Source organism: Mirounga leonina, unplaced genomic scaffold (assembly GCF_011800145.1).
Source record: "Mirounga leonina isolate KUSES-001 unplaced genomic scaffold, KU_Mleo_1.0 Mir_173, whole genome shotgun sequence".
Taxonomy (NCBI): Eukaryota; Metazoa; Chordata; class Mammalia; order Carnivora; family Phocidae; genus Mirounga; species Mirounga leonina.
Window position 1 is genome coordinate 20,176,508 of NW_023270447.1, and position 13,951 is coordinate 20,190,458.

Below are 13,951 nucleotides of genomic sequence, written 5' to 3' on the forward strand. Positions count from 1 at the left end.
AATAGAATAGAATAGAATAGAATAGAATAGAATAGAATAGAATAGAAAAACTGAAAGTCATTTTGGGGATCAATCACTAGTTAACTTTTGACATGTAACTCAAAAGTTTAAAAATGGAGTCAGGGCGTCTGGGTGTCTCAGTCAGTTAAACATCCAACTCTTGATTTCGGCTCGGGTCATGATCTCAGGGTCGTGAGATCAAGCCCTGAGTCCATCTCCACATTGGGTGTGGAGCTTCCTTAAGTTCTCCCTCTTCTTCTGCCCCTCCCCCCTCTAAAAAAAAAGTAGAATTACACTGCTTTCATCCGCCTATACTTATTTATGTAGCAAGATTTCTTAAATGCTACATTAAAAAAGGAAACACTTGATGTGATAATAAAGGCTATCTTACTCTAGCAATAAGTAATATTTATGTATAAATAAACTATTTTTAAGCCCCAGGAGTCTCGAGAGATGATTTTCCTGTAAAAGTTTACTTATATCTAAAAATGATTCATCAAAATTCTAATATACTTGTTCTGACCAATTGTGTACTAGTAAAAATCATGACAACTTAATCCAAAAGAGATTTTACTGTCACAAGAACTTAAAAAAAAGATATATAGTATGTGTAAATGTGTGTCTCACAAGAGTTTGAAAAGGTAATCAATGGAAGATTTTCAAACATAAGAATGTTACATTGGATTAAGTTTTATAGAAGAAGAGAAATAAAATGAGTTCCATAAGGGAAACAACTATGAAAAATTCCTCACTTCTGGAAGAGCTTGTTCATATTTTTTTAAATATATACATATATTTTATTTATTTGAGGGAGAGAGAACAAGCAGAGGAAGTGGGAGAGGGAGAAGCTGAGCAGGGAGCCCCATGCGAGCTCGATCCCAGGCCCTGGGATCATGACCTGAGCCGAAGGCAGATGCTTAACCCACTGAGCCACCAGGCGCACCCATATGTTTTTTTGAATGATGTTATAATAGACATTAAATTACTTTGGCATTTAATTTAGCTTCTATTGGATTCCAAAGAAATCAATATTTTTAATATCAGAAATGTCATCTTTCAGAACTATTTAAAATTATGATAAAAAACTTTAGATTTTAACTTTTATTTATTTTTTATTATTTATTTATTTTATTTTTATTATTATTTTTAAAGATTTTATTTATTTATTTGAGAGAGGAAGAGCACAAGCAGGGGGAGGGGCAGGAAGAGAGAGACAAGCAGACTCCCCGCTGAGTGGGGAGCCAGACACAGGGCTGATCAGTCAGATCATGACCTGAGCTGAAGCCAGACGCTTAACGACTGAGCCACCCAGGTGCCCCTAGATATTAACTTTTAAAGTGTATTGGGAGAGCACATAGTTTTTCAAAATCCTTTAAGGGGTACTGGAAGAAAAAAAAATCAGAGATACCACTCTAAACTACCTCTAAGCCAAAAGCTTGTGTTGACTATCTGAAGTTTTGACTTCTAATAGAGAGACAAAACCAGGACTATTTCAGAAAAGTGTAAAATCTGTCTGAAGCATCCCCTGCAAGTTACCAAATCCATAACTCTGAACACAGTAAATATTCAATAAACACTAGGTCATTGACAAAATATTTTGGCTACCCAACTGGTACCTATTAACAGCATATATGCAATATCCCTTCCTACTTCCAACCTTCAAGGAGAGCTTTCAAATTTTGGTCAAATACCAGTCAAAAGTATGTTACCAAAACAAATCCCAGGACTAGGTAATAAGTACGTAGAGTTTTATTCCAAATTCTTTCCCAGATACTCATGTCCACGCCAAGTATGATGCCTGGTCCAGGAAGCCCAGGAGATAAACAAAATAATCCTTACAAGAGCATCTAGGAGGTAACAGAGTGTTTCCTGCATAGGTATTACCACAGGTGTACAAAACTCAGAGCCAGTAGAGTAGGGAATGCAGAGCTCTCGTGGGTGGTAGGCAGAGGGAGCGTGTCTGCAATGACCTTTCAGTATACGTATGCTTGAACTGAGCCTTGCAAGATGGGCAGGTGATTAACAAGAGTATACCAGCATCCCAGGTAGAGGGAAGGAACAAAGCCATGAGTACAGCCATCTGACTACCTCATGCCTTACTCCCCATAATGCTAAGAGTCTGGGATGGCTGGTGGGGGAGTGTGACCATGCACACTGTCCATGGTGCATACATTGGTGATTTGGAAATGACAGGGTGGCAAGAGGTGAAGCTGGAAAGTTGTGGAAGCAGACAAAGGAAGACTTGATTATATGGTTCACCAAGGCATTTGGACTCGATCCTGTGGCAAAGCAAGTCATTAAAGGGTTATTGAACTGGGCAGTTATGGTATGAGATTTGCCTTCCAGAATGATTACTTCCCTGCAGTGTGGACAACAAATTTGGGGGCGGAGGATACAGAAGACTACAAACTGAACTACCAGCTGGAAGACCATTAGCAGTTGTCCTGGAAAAGACTCAGGGCAGTAAAAGGGCCGTGGAGGAAGGGTGCAGATGGAAAAACCTGAAGGACATGGCCCCCGGACAAATTGGTTACAAACTGTACAAGGAGCGGTTGGGGGGAGTGAGGCAAGGAAAAGCCCAGAATGACTTCTACATTTCTATGGGTTATGTAATTGGGTGTATTGCTATTTACAAAAATATGGACTCTAAAGTGACAAGTTTTGGGGAAACAAAATATCTTCAGTACACTGACTCCAGTCCCTCATTTGTTCTATGAGGCAGGCAGCAGAGGTATTATCCCCAATCTCTGCTCAAAGGGGTAAATATTTTTGCCCAATATCATATGCAACAGTTTGGGAAGCTTACTATATACCCGACTCAAGAGCAGGTAAACAAGGAAGACAAGACCCATACGTTCAACAGAATTTATATTCTGTTGGGGGCAAGGGGAGTAGAAGACAAATAAGCAAGCAAACAATAAACCAAGATCTGAAAGACCTATGATGGGGCAGATGTGGGGGGTGTGTGGGTACTTTATCTGAGGAGGTCAGGGAAAGCATCTCTGAAGTCCCATTTGAGCTGACCTTTCATTCAGGAGAAAGAAGCATTCATGTAAATTCATAAGGGAAGAGCATTTCCAGACAGAGAACAGCAACTGAGAAGTCCCTGAGGTGGAAACAAGGTTGGTGTGCCACTGAGGGAGGAATTCCAAATACTGGGGCAAGTGGGGAACAAGAGAGGAAGTCCCAGTTCCATGGGTATTCCTGGGAGGGTGAAGGTGGAAGACTTGGGGCCCCTCAGGGCAGCACTGGCGTAGCATAAACTCTCTTGGGAAGCCTGCAAACCACCATGCACAACACTGGCATCTGAGAAACTGCATCATGACTCACAAACGCTTTTGGAAGACAAGCCGTTGCTCAGTGAGGACTGCCTATTTTGGCATTGAAATAGGGCCAGGAACAAACTTATTTAGTTTTGCCTAGAGAGATGAGCTTTAAAATCTTTAGATGAACAGAATTCATTTTATATTTATCCACTCAGAGCAAGAAACAATCTGCAGTATAATGGCAGGTGGCTCTGCCCACCCCCCACCCCCCGCCCCAGGCTCGGCAGAGCCCTAGCACACTACATGGAAGCAGAGCTGCCTTGCCCACTCTCCAAGGTTCTCAATGGGATTAGAAAGGCGACATTTCCTCCAAAGGATCCCCCAGTAGCTCAGCTGGAGGGCAAGGAAAAATCGTACCCCCCCGCCCCCCGCCAATGTGCCAAACAGGGTTCTTGTCTATGCACACCTGAAACCCTTGGAGGGACTGGATGTTGGGGTTGCCTACTGGCCCTGACACAGGCCACCCAGGGCGCAACAGTCCAGCCAGCTCTCTGGAACACACTGCCCATGCCTCCCACCCTGTGGTCATTTTCCACTGCTGCTTTATGGGCTACCGAGTCTTCTGCCAACCGTCTTTCAGATGGCCCTCATTCAGCCAAATGGCTTTAAATTCCACTTCCATTTAACTAGGGTGATGCAGATCAACCCTATGACCCTCTCTGAAAAGATCCTACTTCATAGCCAACTTGCTCAGATGCATCTGCTTGGTGTATCAAAAAAAGTATCTGTAGTTAAAGTTTGCCAATGTAGCATGAATAAATTATAGAAGAATTATTTCTGAATTATGTAGCTCCTTTCAGAGTATCACATGAGAAGTTGTAGATTATACGCACTTACTTTAAAGACGGCTCCAAGCATTATGAAATGCCTTCTTCGGAACGGTGTTAGAAACCTGTGACACATTACGATCCATGCCTAGGGGCAGGCTCATTTCATGTCTGAGCTCATTTCAAACTACACTCCCATACCATCTCTTTACTTCAGTTCACTGGCCAATTTTTTCTTCCTAAAGTCACCATTCAACCTGTGACCACAGGACACTCACATGTGCTTCCATACCACCTGTATTTCTCTTTTTTTAAAAAAAAGATTTTATTTATTTGAGAGAGAGAGCACAAGCAGGGAGAAGGGGAGAAGGAGAGGACGCAGGGGGAGGGGAAGAGAGAGAAGCAGACTTCCTGCAGAGCAGGGAGTCCAATGTGGGGCTTGATCCCAGGATCCTGGGATCATGACCTGAGATGAAAGCAGACCCTTAACCAACTGAGTCACCCAGGCACCCCTCTCCTTCTTAACAAATTTTGAAGTGGCAATTTTTTTCATTTAATTGCAGCAATCGATTCGCCTGTCTCCCCCAGTAACCTGCAACCTCCGTGGGGTCAGGGACCATGTACATTTTTGCTTACCTTCTGTCCCCAGAGCCTGGCATAGTGTGGGGCACACAATAGCTGTTTACTAAATAGATGATAAAAAAATACTATGAAATACACTCATTGGTGGAAATGTTTCAGTTTCTGAGAGCAGAGCAACCAAAAATCATTCAAATCAAAGTTGAAGAATGGTAAGGCTGAGCTGTTCTGTCTTTGATCAAAAGATACAGGAAAGATTTTGCTGCTAGTTGGGTTTAAACTGATTTTGGAGACAACTCTCAAAAAGCCTAACAATTTAACAATGCTTATTTGGATATATATGAAGATGAAAAATTTTAAAACTTTTTTTTAGTGGAGTAAGAGTTAATTCTCAGAAAGATTCACCCAGATTAGGCCAAATTTTAAACAAAGTTACCATTTACTTCATCGGGCAGTTTATTAGGCACTCTACTTTAATCCTCCTATCTGATTCTTGCCCCCAGTTTGCAGATGAGGAAACTGAGGGTACAAGAGGCTAGGGCTACATACTGAGTAAGCGGCAGAGCCAGGATTCACGTGAAGGTCTATTTGATCACAAGAGCTAGGTTTTTAATCTAAGCCATGCATTAAGCGAAGAAGTAAATGTTGACATTTAGAAATAATGCATTGCACCCTCCTGTAGAAAGGTACAAGACTACATAGGGTCTGATACTACCAACTGGGGCAAATAAATATTTAAGTATTTAAAAAAATAGGATCTGGATGCCAATGATGTGGTAGCAGGGAAACTAGACAATTTATGACAAAGGAATAAGGAGAAACATGATCATCTACTGAAAGTTTGTTTTATGCCAGATACTGTATTAGATGTTTTACTGTTAATATTTCCTTTAATCCTAAGAATCCTGTAAAATGGGTAATAAGAGTCAAGAAAACACAGATGTAGAATAACTGATGTTTGGCTACCACAATGTTCCTTTCCTCCTTCCTAAGGATGTGACCTCCCACATTTTAGTGGGGCACAAGGTTTTCAGGAATAAGAACAATATTCTCCAGTCTCTATTCCAGCTAGGTGAGGTCACATTACTAAGTTCTGGCCAATGAGATGGAACAAGGATAGTATGATGGCCCCTGGGAAATTTCTGTAAGAGACCATGATCTCTTGCCTTTCCCCTTTTTTCCTACCTTCCTTCTTTCCTCCTTTCTACTACTTGGAACCCACATGTGATGGCTGAGGCTCCATCTAGGACCATGAGGTTGAGGGCCTCTTCTGATGTGTGGTAGATCTATAAGGTGGAACCAGCCTAGGTCTCAGAAGACTGTAATACCATTATACCAGCCCTGGATTGTCTCTTTATAAACTTTTTTTTTTAGTGTGAAAGAGAAACAAACATCACTTTGTTTAAACCACTGTTTTTGCCGTCTCTGTGACTGGTAGCTAATCTTAACTAATACAGCAACTGGTTCATCAGGCCCTTCTGCAAAGTCCACACTCTCAGGTAGAAGCTGAAAAACTCCTGTTTATAATTTGCAAAAGACTGGGGGAGGAGGGGAGTGAAAAAGGCTGAAAAGGAATTTGACAGAAGACAAGAAGGTTTAAATTATGCTCTCAAATCTGCACACCTGAGAAAAGATCAAAAGGAATATGCTACTCAACAATAAAGAATTTAGTCTCCATCAGAGATGGGCGGGGGCAGAGCTCAGTCACCTGCACAGAGCTGGAAATAGAAGAGAAATAGAAGCAGCACAGCTGGTAGTTTCTGAGAAAGATGCTGTTGGCTAAGGAGTAAGCACTGGAGAATGGAGCCCTGGAAATGGCCATAGGATGAGACAGACAAGAACAAAGAATTACAAGGAACTCTGAAATTGAAGAAGCAGGAGATGAAGCTCAAAGATACACGGTCTGGAAAGGGACAAGCAGAATCATGTGACCCATATCAAGGACAGCATAAAGGTCAAAAAGGCAAAAGGAAAGGTCAAGAACGAAGCTCTAACAACTCATTTTTAATTCATTTCCTTTACACAGGTTCACAACAGCATTGAAGAAGTGAATTTAAATTGTGTTGCAATGGAGTAGAATCCTAAATGAGAGGAAGTCACAGAACAGGGAGTTTATTATTACCCTTTGCTCAATTTCTAAATGAACAGCAGTGATAACTTAGCAGAGAGATTCAGTGACTGCAGTTAGGCCTCATTTTATTTAAGATCAATCTTCATGATTCAGAAAAGGAAAAATAATTTATGTCTGCCAAAGACGCTATTTTAAACATCAGAGAAAAAACTAACTCACAATAAAGGTATGTAGGAAGTGTAGAAAATATAGATGGGAAATAAAATGAAAGTAAGTGATAGCAATAAAAGAAAAGACAGGAATATCAAAACACACACGACAGAGATGAGAATGCATTTTACTGGTTAAAAAAAAATTCTGCACTATAACTGGACCTCCCAGATTCCTTTTGAGTGGTCACAGGTCTGAATTGTTTGTGGAACATCCAGTATTCTCTTAGTCGGGGAAACAGGGAAGGACATGCTACGTGGAAGGCAAAGCAAACCATTCCACCAAGTCTGGAGTAACACGACAGCTTTAGCATACATTCATTTCTGATATTATCAGTGTACGCTAGAAGGGGGATGGAAAGGAAAAACAAAAATAAAATTTGGAAATTCAACTTGAGAGACACCAAGTGTAAATCGAGGATTAAATACGCTATTTTTTGTATGGGCAGTAAAAAAATTAGGAAAGCCCATAAAAATACCCAGATACCATTAAAAATGATTTGAAAAAAAAAAATTTCAGTTGTTTACAAATAAAAACATTGGCTAAAGCAAGAATCTTTTAAATATTAAAGTATTTGCCTGTTTCAACTTCAACAAAACAACAAAAACATCATAAACTTCAGGCCACTGAAGGAAAATACCCACACAGTCTTAAAAATAATTGGAGTGATAATGGAATGTTATTCAGTGCTAAAAAGAAGATATCAAGCCATGAAAAGACCTGGAGGAAACATAAATGCCTAATACTAAGTGTAAGAAGCCAATCTGAAAAGGCTACAGAGTGTATGATTCCAACTATGATCGTCTGGAAAAGTCAAAACTATGGAGACCATAAAAGGATTAGTTGTTGTTAGTAGGGGAGGGAGGGATAAAAAGGTGGAGCACAGAGGATTTTTAGGGCACTGATACTGTGATATAGTATCACAGTCTGTTATTACAGTGATAGATACATGTTACTACATATTTGTACATCACCAAGAGTGAACCCTAATGTAAACTATGGACTTTGGGTGATAATGATGTGTCAGTCAGTGTAGGCTCACTGATTATAATGAATGTTCCACTCTGGTGGGGGATGTTGATAATGGGGCAGGCTATACACGGGTGCGGAGGGGGATGGGAGCTTAAGGGAAACCTCTGCACTTTACTTTCAATTTTGCTATGAACCTAAAATTGCTCTAAAAAAATGAAGTCTATTAAAAAAACAAACAAACTTGGTGGGTCTGGTATCTTCTTCAAGTTGTATTGATTAGGGTCCTTTTCATTTTAATTAATGTTGGTGCTTCCATTCTGAGGATTCTGAAGAATGAAACAGCAATGGGTAATGGTCTTAGAAAAGCAAATCTTAACAAGCAGTCAAATGAAGTCACTCCAAATGTGAAAATATACATGTTAGGCTGGACATGTTGGAACACCTTTCCAGTCGAAGAAAAACAGAACAAGTTTTGAAGAATAGTAAATTTAATTCTAACATGTAAGGTTTTTATTTTTTGCTATAATAAAAACATTTTAGGGGGATAGTAGGTATAAGAAAAAGTACCATGACTCAACGGTACAATCAGTGACAACTTTGCCTCCTTCGTTACCTGAACTAAAAGCAGTATCAGACATGTTAAGGCTTATATTCTTAAATCACACAGGCCCAATTACTCTGGGGATTAGCTGTCATTTTACATTCTCTTCAAGAGTGGAGCTCGGACTAGGAAAGCCAGGGACAAAAGAAAGTCACCTTGGCACCCACAACTCAAAGGAGCATTTTGCGTTCTCAGGAAGTGCAACCTGAACACACTGAGGGCATTGGAATTGTTAAATAATTATACTGCATTTTGACCACTTCTGTGCGCTTCAACCCTACACTTAGGTTTAAGAGACAGAACAGTCTGACAAAGACACATGCCATTTAATTTTCTCCTAGAAAGCAGGGAACAAATGGACTATTTCAAATTGGCAACATATTTGCAATTTAAAATTTTCAGGCTGCTATCTTTTTCAGAGTTTTAAAACCAGTTTTGAGGCAAATGTATTCAAGAAACTTCAGGCATAGGTTTGTTTTTAAATTTAGGTTTATCCTTTTCTTGGGAAGGGAAAGGGGGTTGACTTGTAGTCTTTCTGACTACAAAAGAAAGTCTTCCACAAATGTCATCTGACTAAAGGCAACCTATGGACTTTGGGAAGTCGTTGGGACACAGAGTAATGCATTAGCCAACAACCGAGCCTCCTGCTTTCTGACCTCTCAGCACCTGCTCGACTGTAGCCTAGAAGAAGGGAAACTCTTGGCTTCTCTACGTGGGTATAGGTTGGCCCCCACCCCACCCCCTTCAAGCAAACGAACGCCAACACCATCAAACTGCAGGCGAACAACGAGTACCCAAGGAGTTTGTCAAAGAACAGCGCAAGGGCAGGGGGCAAAGGAGAGCGAGCAAAGGCGGACGCCCTCGGGAGAGGTCTGCTCACTCCAGCCTGGGAAACCAGAACCCAGTGCCCGCACCGCGCCGAGGGCTCACACTCAGGTGCAGCGCCGAGACTGCTGCGGCGGAGAGGGGACCGCCTCGTCGTGGCCGCCCACTCCTCTTGCCCCGAATGACCCCAGCACCCAAGAGAGGTCCCCTCAGGGGTTTCGCTCCCTCCCTCCCGCAGACAAGGGAGCAGCAAAGCCGCCACTCATCTGCGGCCGCGCCACCTGCCTGCAGGCCCGGCTCGCAGGTGAGGCGCGGGCAGGTAACCGCACCTGCTCGGCCAGCCCCACCTGCTGCGTCCCCTCACCCTGTCCTCCGCCTCCACCGGCGGGGTGGGCTCGGCTCCTCCTCCGGGAGCGGGGGCGCCCCGCCCCGACCTACCTGCGCGACCCCAGCCGCGGGCGCCCGCGCTCCCCGCCGCGTGCGCCCCGCGCCGCTCCGGGCGTGCCGGGGCCGCCCCGCGCCGGCACTTTCTCGGCTGACGGCTGCTGCGGGCTCAGCGGGAAGCCCCAGCGCTGCCGGGCTCGCCGCCTCCGACCGGCTCCATTGTGACGCGGCGCGTTCCGCCGGCCAATCGCCGCGCGGCGGCGCGAACCGCTGACTGAGTTCGCGTGTGCAGGAGGAGGGGACTGGGCGGAGGCGGTGGCCGCGGGGTGGCGGCGGCCGAGGCGGCCGAGGAAGAGGCTGCGGCTGCCTCGGTAGCTGCCGCTGCCGTGAAACTTGCAGCCGCCACGGCCCGAGCGTGTGCCCAGCTTGGGGCGCGCGGGGGCCGGTGACTCAGCCCTCGCGGGTGGAAACAAAGCGCAGCTGCCGTCCCCCGGAGCGCGCCATGTGGCCGCCCCGGGCCGCTCGCCACAGCCTGGGGTCGGCGGGCAGCGGTGCTCAGCTACGCGGTTCCGGGCGGCTGGAAAGCGCGGGGCTGTTTTCAAGAGAAGGGAGGGACGGGGGCTTCGGGCCGTCCGCCAGGCGCCCCGGGCAGCAGACTTGGGAAGTACTGTGTTTTTGGCCGCCCCCCCGCCTTTTCACGTGGGCACCCCCGAGTAACTTATTTTCATAATGTGTGCTGGGCCCTGAGGGGAGGCTCAGGTGGAGTACGTGGGAACCTACCTCTTAACGCAAAGGTCTCCTTACCTTTCTTTCTTCGGCGGGCTCAGGAAGGCCCCAGGGCCGAGCCCCTGTGCGGGAGAGTTAACAGTTGTGCCAAACGAAGCGGCTGAAGTTAGGATCCGGGGCCTCCAGGATCATCCGTCTCTCTCAGAGGTCCTTATCCTCCGCAGAGGGAACATGTGCGGGGGCCATGCTTAACGCCGTCACCAGCGTCTCACTGCTAATACGCTGCAGGTCCACCTCATCTACTGCCCCACCTGGTTACCTCTACAGTTGGGGCCCTGCCTTTGAAAAGTAACAATGCGCCTTATAGAACAAAAAATTCAAACCCAGGAATTCGGGGACTTAATATTGTCATCCTCCTTCAGTCCCCACTTCATCCCCACCCCAGATTTATCTCGGGCTTTTTGCACAGACTATCTTCGTCAACACAATGATTCAATTAGGCAACATTTATATCTCTGAGTTGCTATGGCAATCACATGCCCATTAAAAAAAAAAATTGTAGAGGGACCTCCCAAAGGAATAAAATGAAGACTATAAAAGACACAGCTTTGGGGGGTATATCTGATGGGTTTGTGTAAATGGGAGAAAAGAAACCGGCACAACTGGGTTATATGAGACCCAATTGTGTCCTACAAAGACTGTTCAGATTAGGACTACAATTTGAATTTCTCTGAAAGGGAATAAGAAGAAGGCTGTCTTTCTGACACTGCTCTATTCTTTCCTTGTCCATTCCATTCTAGGTTGGCAGCTGTCTTCTTCCCGAGTCTTGGAGGAAAGGTTGAAAGAGCATTTCTGCATAAGGTCATTCAGAGAGAGTTTTTATTGAATTTATGTGTGAAACACTGTGTATGTACAGATCTATTAAGCCAATTTAGGTTTAGGTTTGCTCCTCAAAGGGCTTACCACCTGGAGAGGAATATAAAAAATACATACAGAATTAAATATGAAACAAGGAAAAAAGTGAGTGTTATAAGCAATACTGATTATAAAGTCATGAGATTAAAAGTTGAAAATGTCCAATTTTCCGTATGTATCTTGGAATGTTTGGAAAGGAATTTTCTCTTCCCTTCCAAATCCACAGACAGATAATCCATCTTCTATCATATCACTACCTGTGTGACTGGGTGTAGTTACTTCACCTCCTTGGGAATCAGTCTCTTCCTCTATAAAGTAAAATATTATAAACCAGATGCTCTGTTAAGATTCCAGTTCCAATGATGGTATGAATTAAAAGCTGACTTCCATGCTTGGTAACTCAAGGTACCATTCGCAAGGAGTTGAAGTCATTGAGTTCATTAAGACTGCATTAGCTCTGGGTTAATCTCAGATATGTCGCTTATAAATATGTTTATTTTATTCCAATTCTCATGAACAGTGTCACCCTCCATGATGACAACATTTATTATTGTCAACTAGAGGATGTGGGCTTTTGAATTTGTGATATTGCTTCTGGGAATCCTCCTCTGAAACATACAATGGATGTTTCTCTTGTTTCTTCTTCCCCCTGTGATGCTTCATATAAGCTCCTACTTGCATTACAGTGAGGAGAAAGATGAATAACCTCTAATCCTACTCTTGGAGAACTTTAATACTATGCATGTGGTATGGGACCATAACGAAGAGAAAGTATGTACTACCTGGAAACTACTGGCATCCCAGAGTAGACCTTATGAGAAACATAAATACGGTTTGTCTTTTTATGTCTGTACCCAGTTTTAACACTACATTGTAACCTCTTTGAAAACAGGACCTGTGGAGTCTTAGAATATGACTTAGAATATGTCAGTCCTTACAGGATTACAGGAGTATCTGAAATTCTCTAAGGGACTCTCTGATTAAGTTATTTTGGTTAAAAAAAAAATTCTACAAGACTCAATCACTATTTCCACAGCCAAATTAATTGAAGTCTAAAATGTTAGCAGGCTACCTCTGAGCTAATTCTCTGAAAGGAAAAAAAAAACAAAAAAGACAAAAAACCACACATCTCTGAGTGTCATCAGCATAAGCTATGCTCCATGTGGCTGTCTTGATAAGAGTTTCATTTTTTCTGAGTCTTGAGAAAATTTTTATGATTAATGGAAGACAGAATATTATCTAATGTTAACAGATCTTTTCCAATTCTGTATTCTAAAAATTATGATACGAAAAATCCTCTTTCTTTAAATTAATTAAACATTTGAATGTCTACACAGTATAAAAGAAAGACTAGGGATCTGACAGAGGTGAGGGAAATACCCAGATAAATATAGTAAATCATTTTCTTAAAGATATGTATTCTAGGGGCGCCTGGGTGGCTCAGTCGTTAAGCATCTGCCTTCAGCTCAGGTCATGATCCCAGGGTCCTGGGATCAAGCCCCGCATCGGGCTCCCTGCTCTGTGGGAGGCCTGCTTCTCCCTCTCCCACTCCCCCTGCTTGTGTTCCCTCTCTCGCTATCTCTCTCTCTGTCAAATAAATAAATAAAATCTTAAAAAAAAAAAAAGATATGTATTCTAGTGTGGAAGGTATATCCAGGTAGCATACAGCATCTCAAAGAGGAGGGTTGGTGGGCCATGTAGGTTGAAGGAGAATCATACTGAACATGGGTCTGAGAAAGTTTGGCTAGCTTTAAGATTCTAAACTGGAATATTACTTTTAAATATTGCCTCAGCAAAATAAATAAATAAATAAATAAATAAATAAATAAATAAATAAATAAATAAATATTGTCTCAGCATCATGGTTCAAGTTTGTTAGTTTTATTGAGATGTCAAATCCAAAGAACAAAAATTAGAAGTTATTCACAGTTTTGCATTCTCAGAAAGTTTGCCTGAGTCCCCCTGGTTCAGCTGTATATGGCTGAACACATTGTTATTGATAAAGAATTTTTATTTTTGGCCAATACTTCACCCTGTTTTCCTGACCTTTTCAATCTACTGGTTTCAGAGGTTTAACATGAGTTTTCTTGGGCCTGGGGGAAATTCTGAGAATAACCCCTGAGGATGAGCTCAGTGGTGGGAATTCTGAGGACAGGATGAGTAGGACATTGCACATATGTTTGGAATAAAGGAGCTTGACCTAGAAATCCAGACTGCAATTGTGCAAGGGTGCTGTGTACTTCAGTGTGAGTTGATTCCTTATCATGGTCCCAGTCTGAAATATTCATGACTAGTTACTCTGTGTTCTCACCACCCACCATGCTGATTGCCCCCTCTGCCTTAATTGTACATTGCTCCTTACTTATGAGAAAAGTGCTACAGAGGTGACCTCCCAGCCTCTTCTCTGAAGGAAAAACACCAATTCCTGCAGCAGGATGCCCGACATCCCCAGCTGATGTGTCTTCTGGGAAGTTGTCCAAATATTTCTTTGAAAGTTTCCCATGCATCCCATTTAGAGAATACATACTGTCATCTGGGTCACATATTGGAATCCACCACACAGCAGCCAGCCAGT

General features: G+C 43.1%; 1 protein-coding gene across 3 annotated transcripts in view; it reads right to left on the reverse strand.

The window, feature by feature from the left end:
• The window catches only part of LRRC8B (leucine rich repeat containing 8 VRAC subunit B), a 68,185-nt gene extending 58,356 nt beyond the window's left edge, over positions 1 to 9,829 (reverse strand). Inside the window, exon 1 of one of the 3 annotated variants that reach the window (XM_035018092.1) lies at positions 9,790 to 9,829. The gene's annotated coding sequence lies outside the window, so the exon portion shown is untranslated. The remainder of the gene's footprint in view (positions 1 to 9,789) is intronic. The other 2 variants (XM_035018094.1, XM_035018093.1) reach the window with 2 other exon arrangements.
• Between the last annotated feature and the right edge of the window lie 4,122 nt (positions 9,830 to 13,951).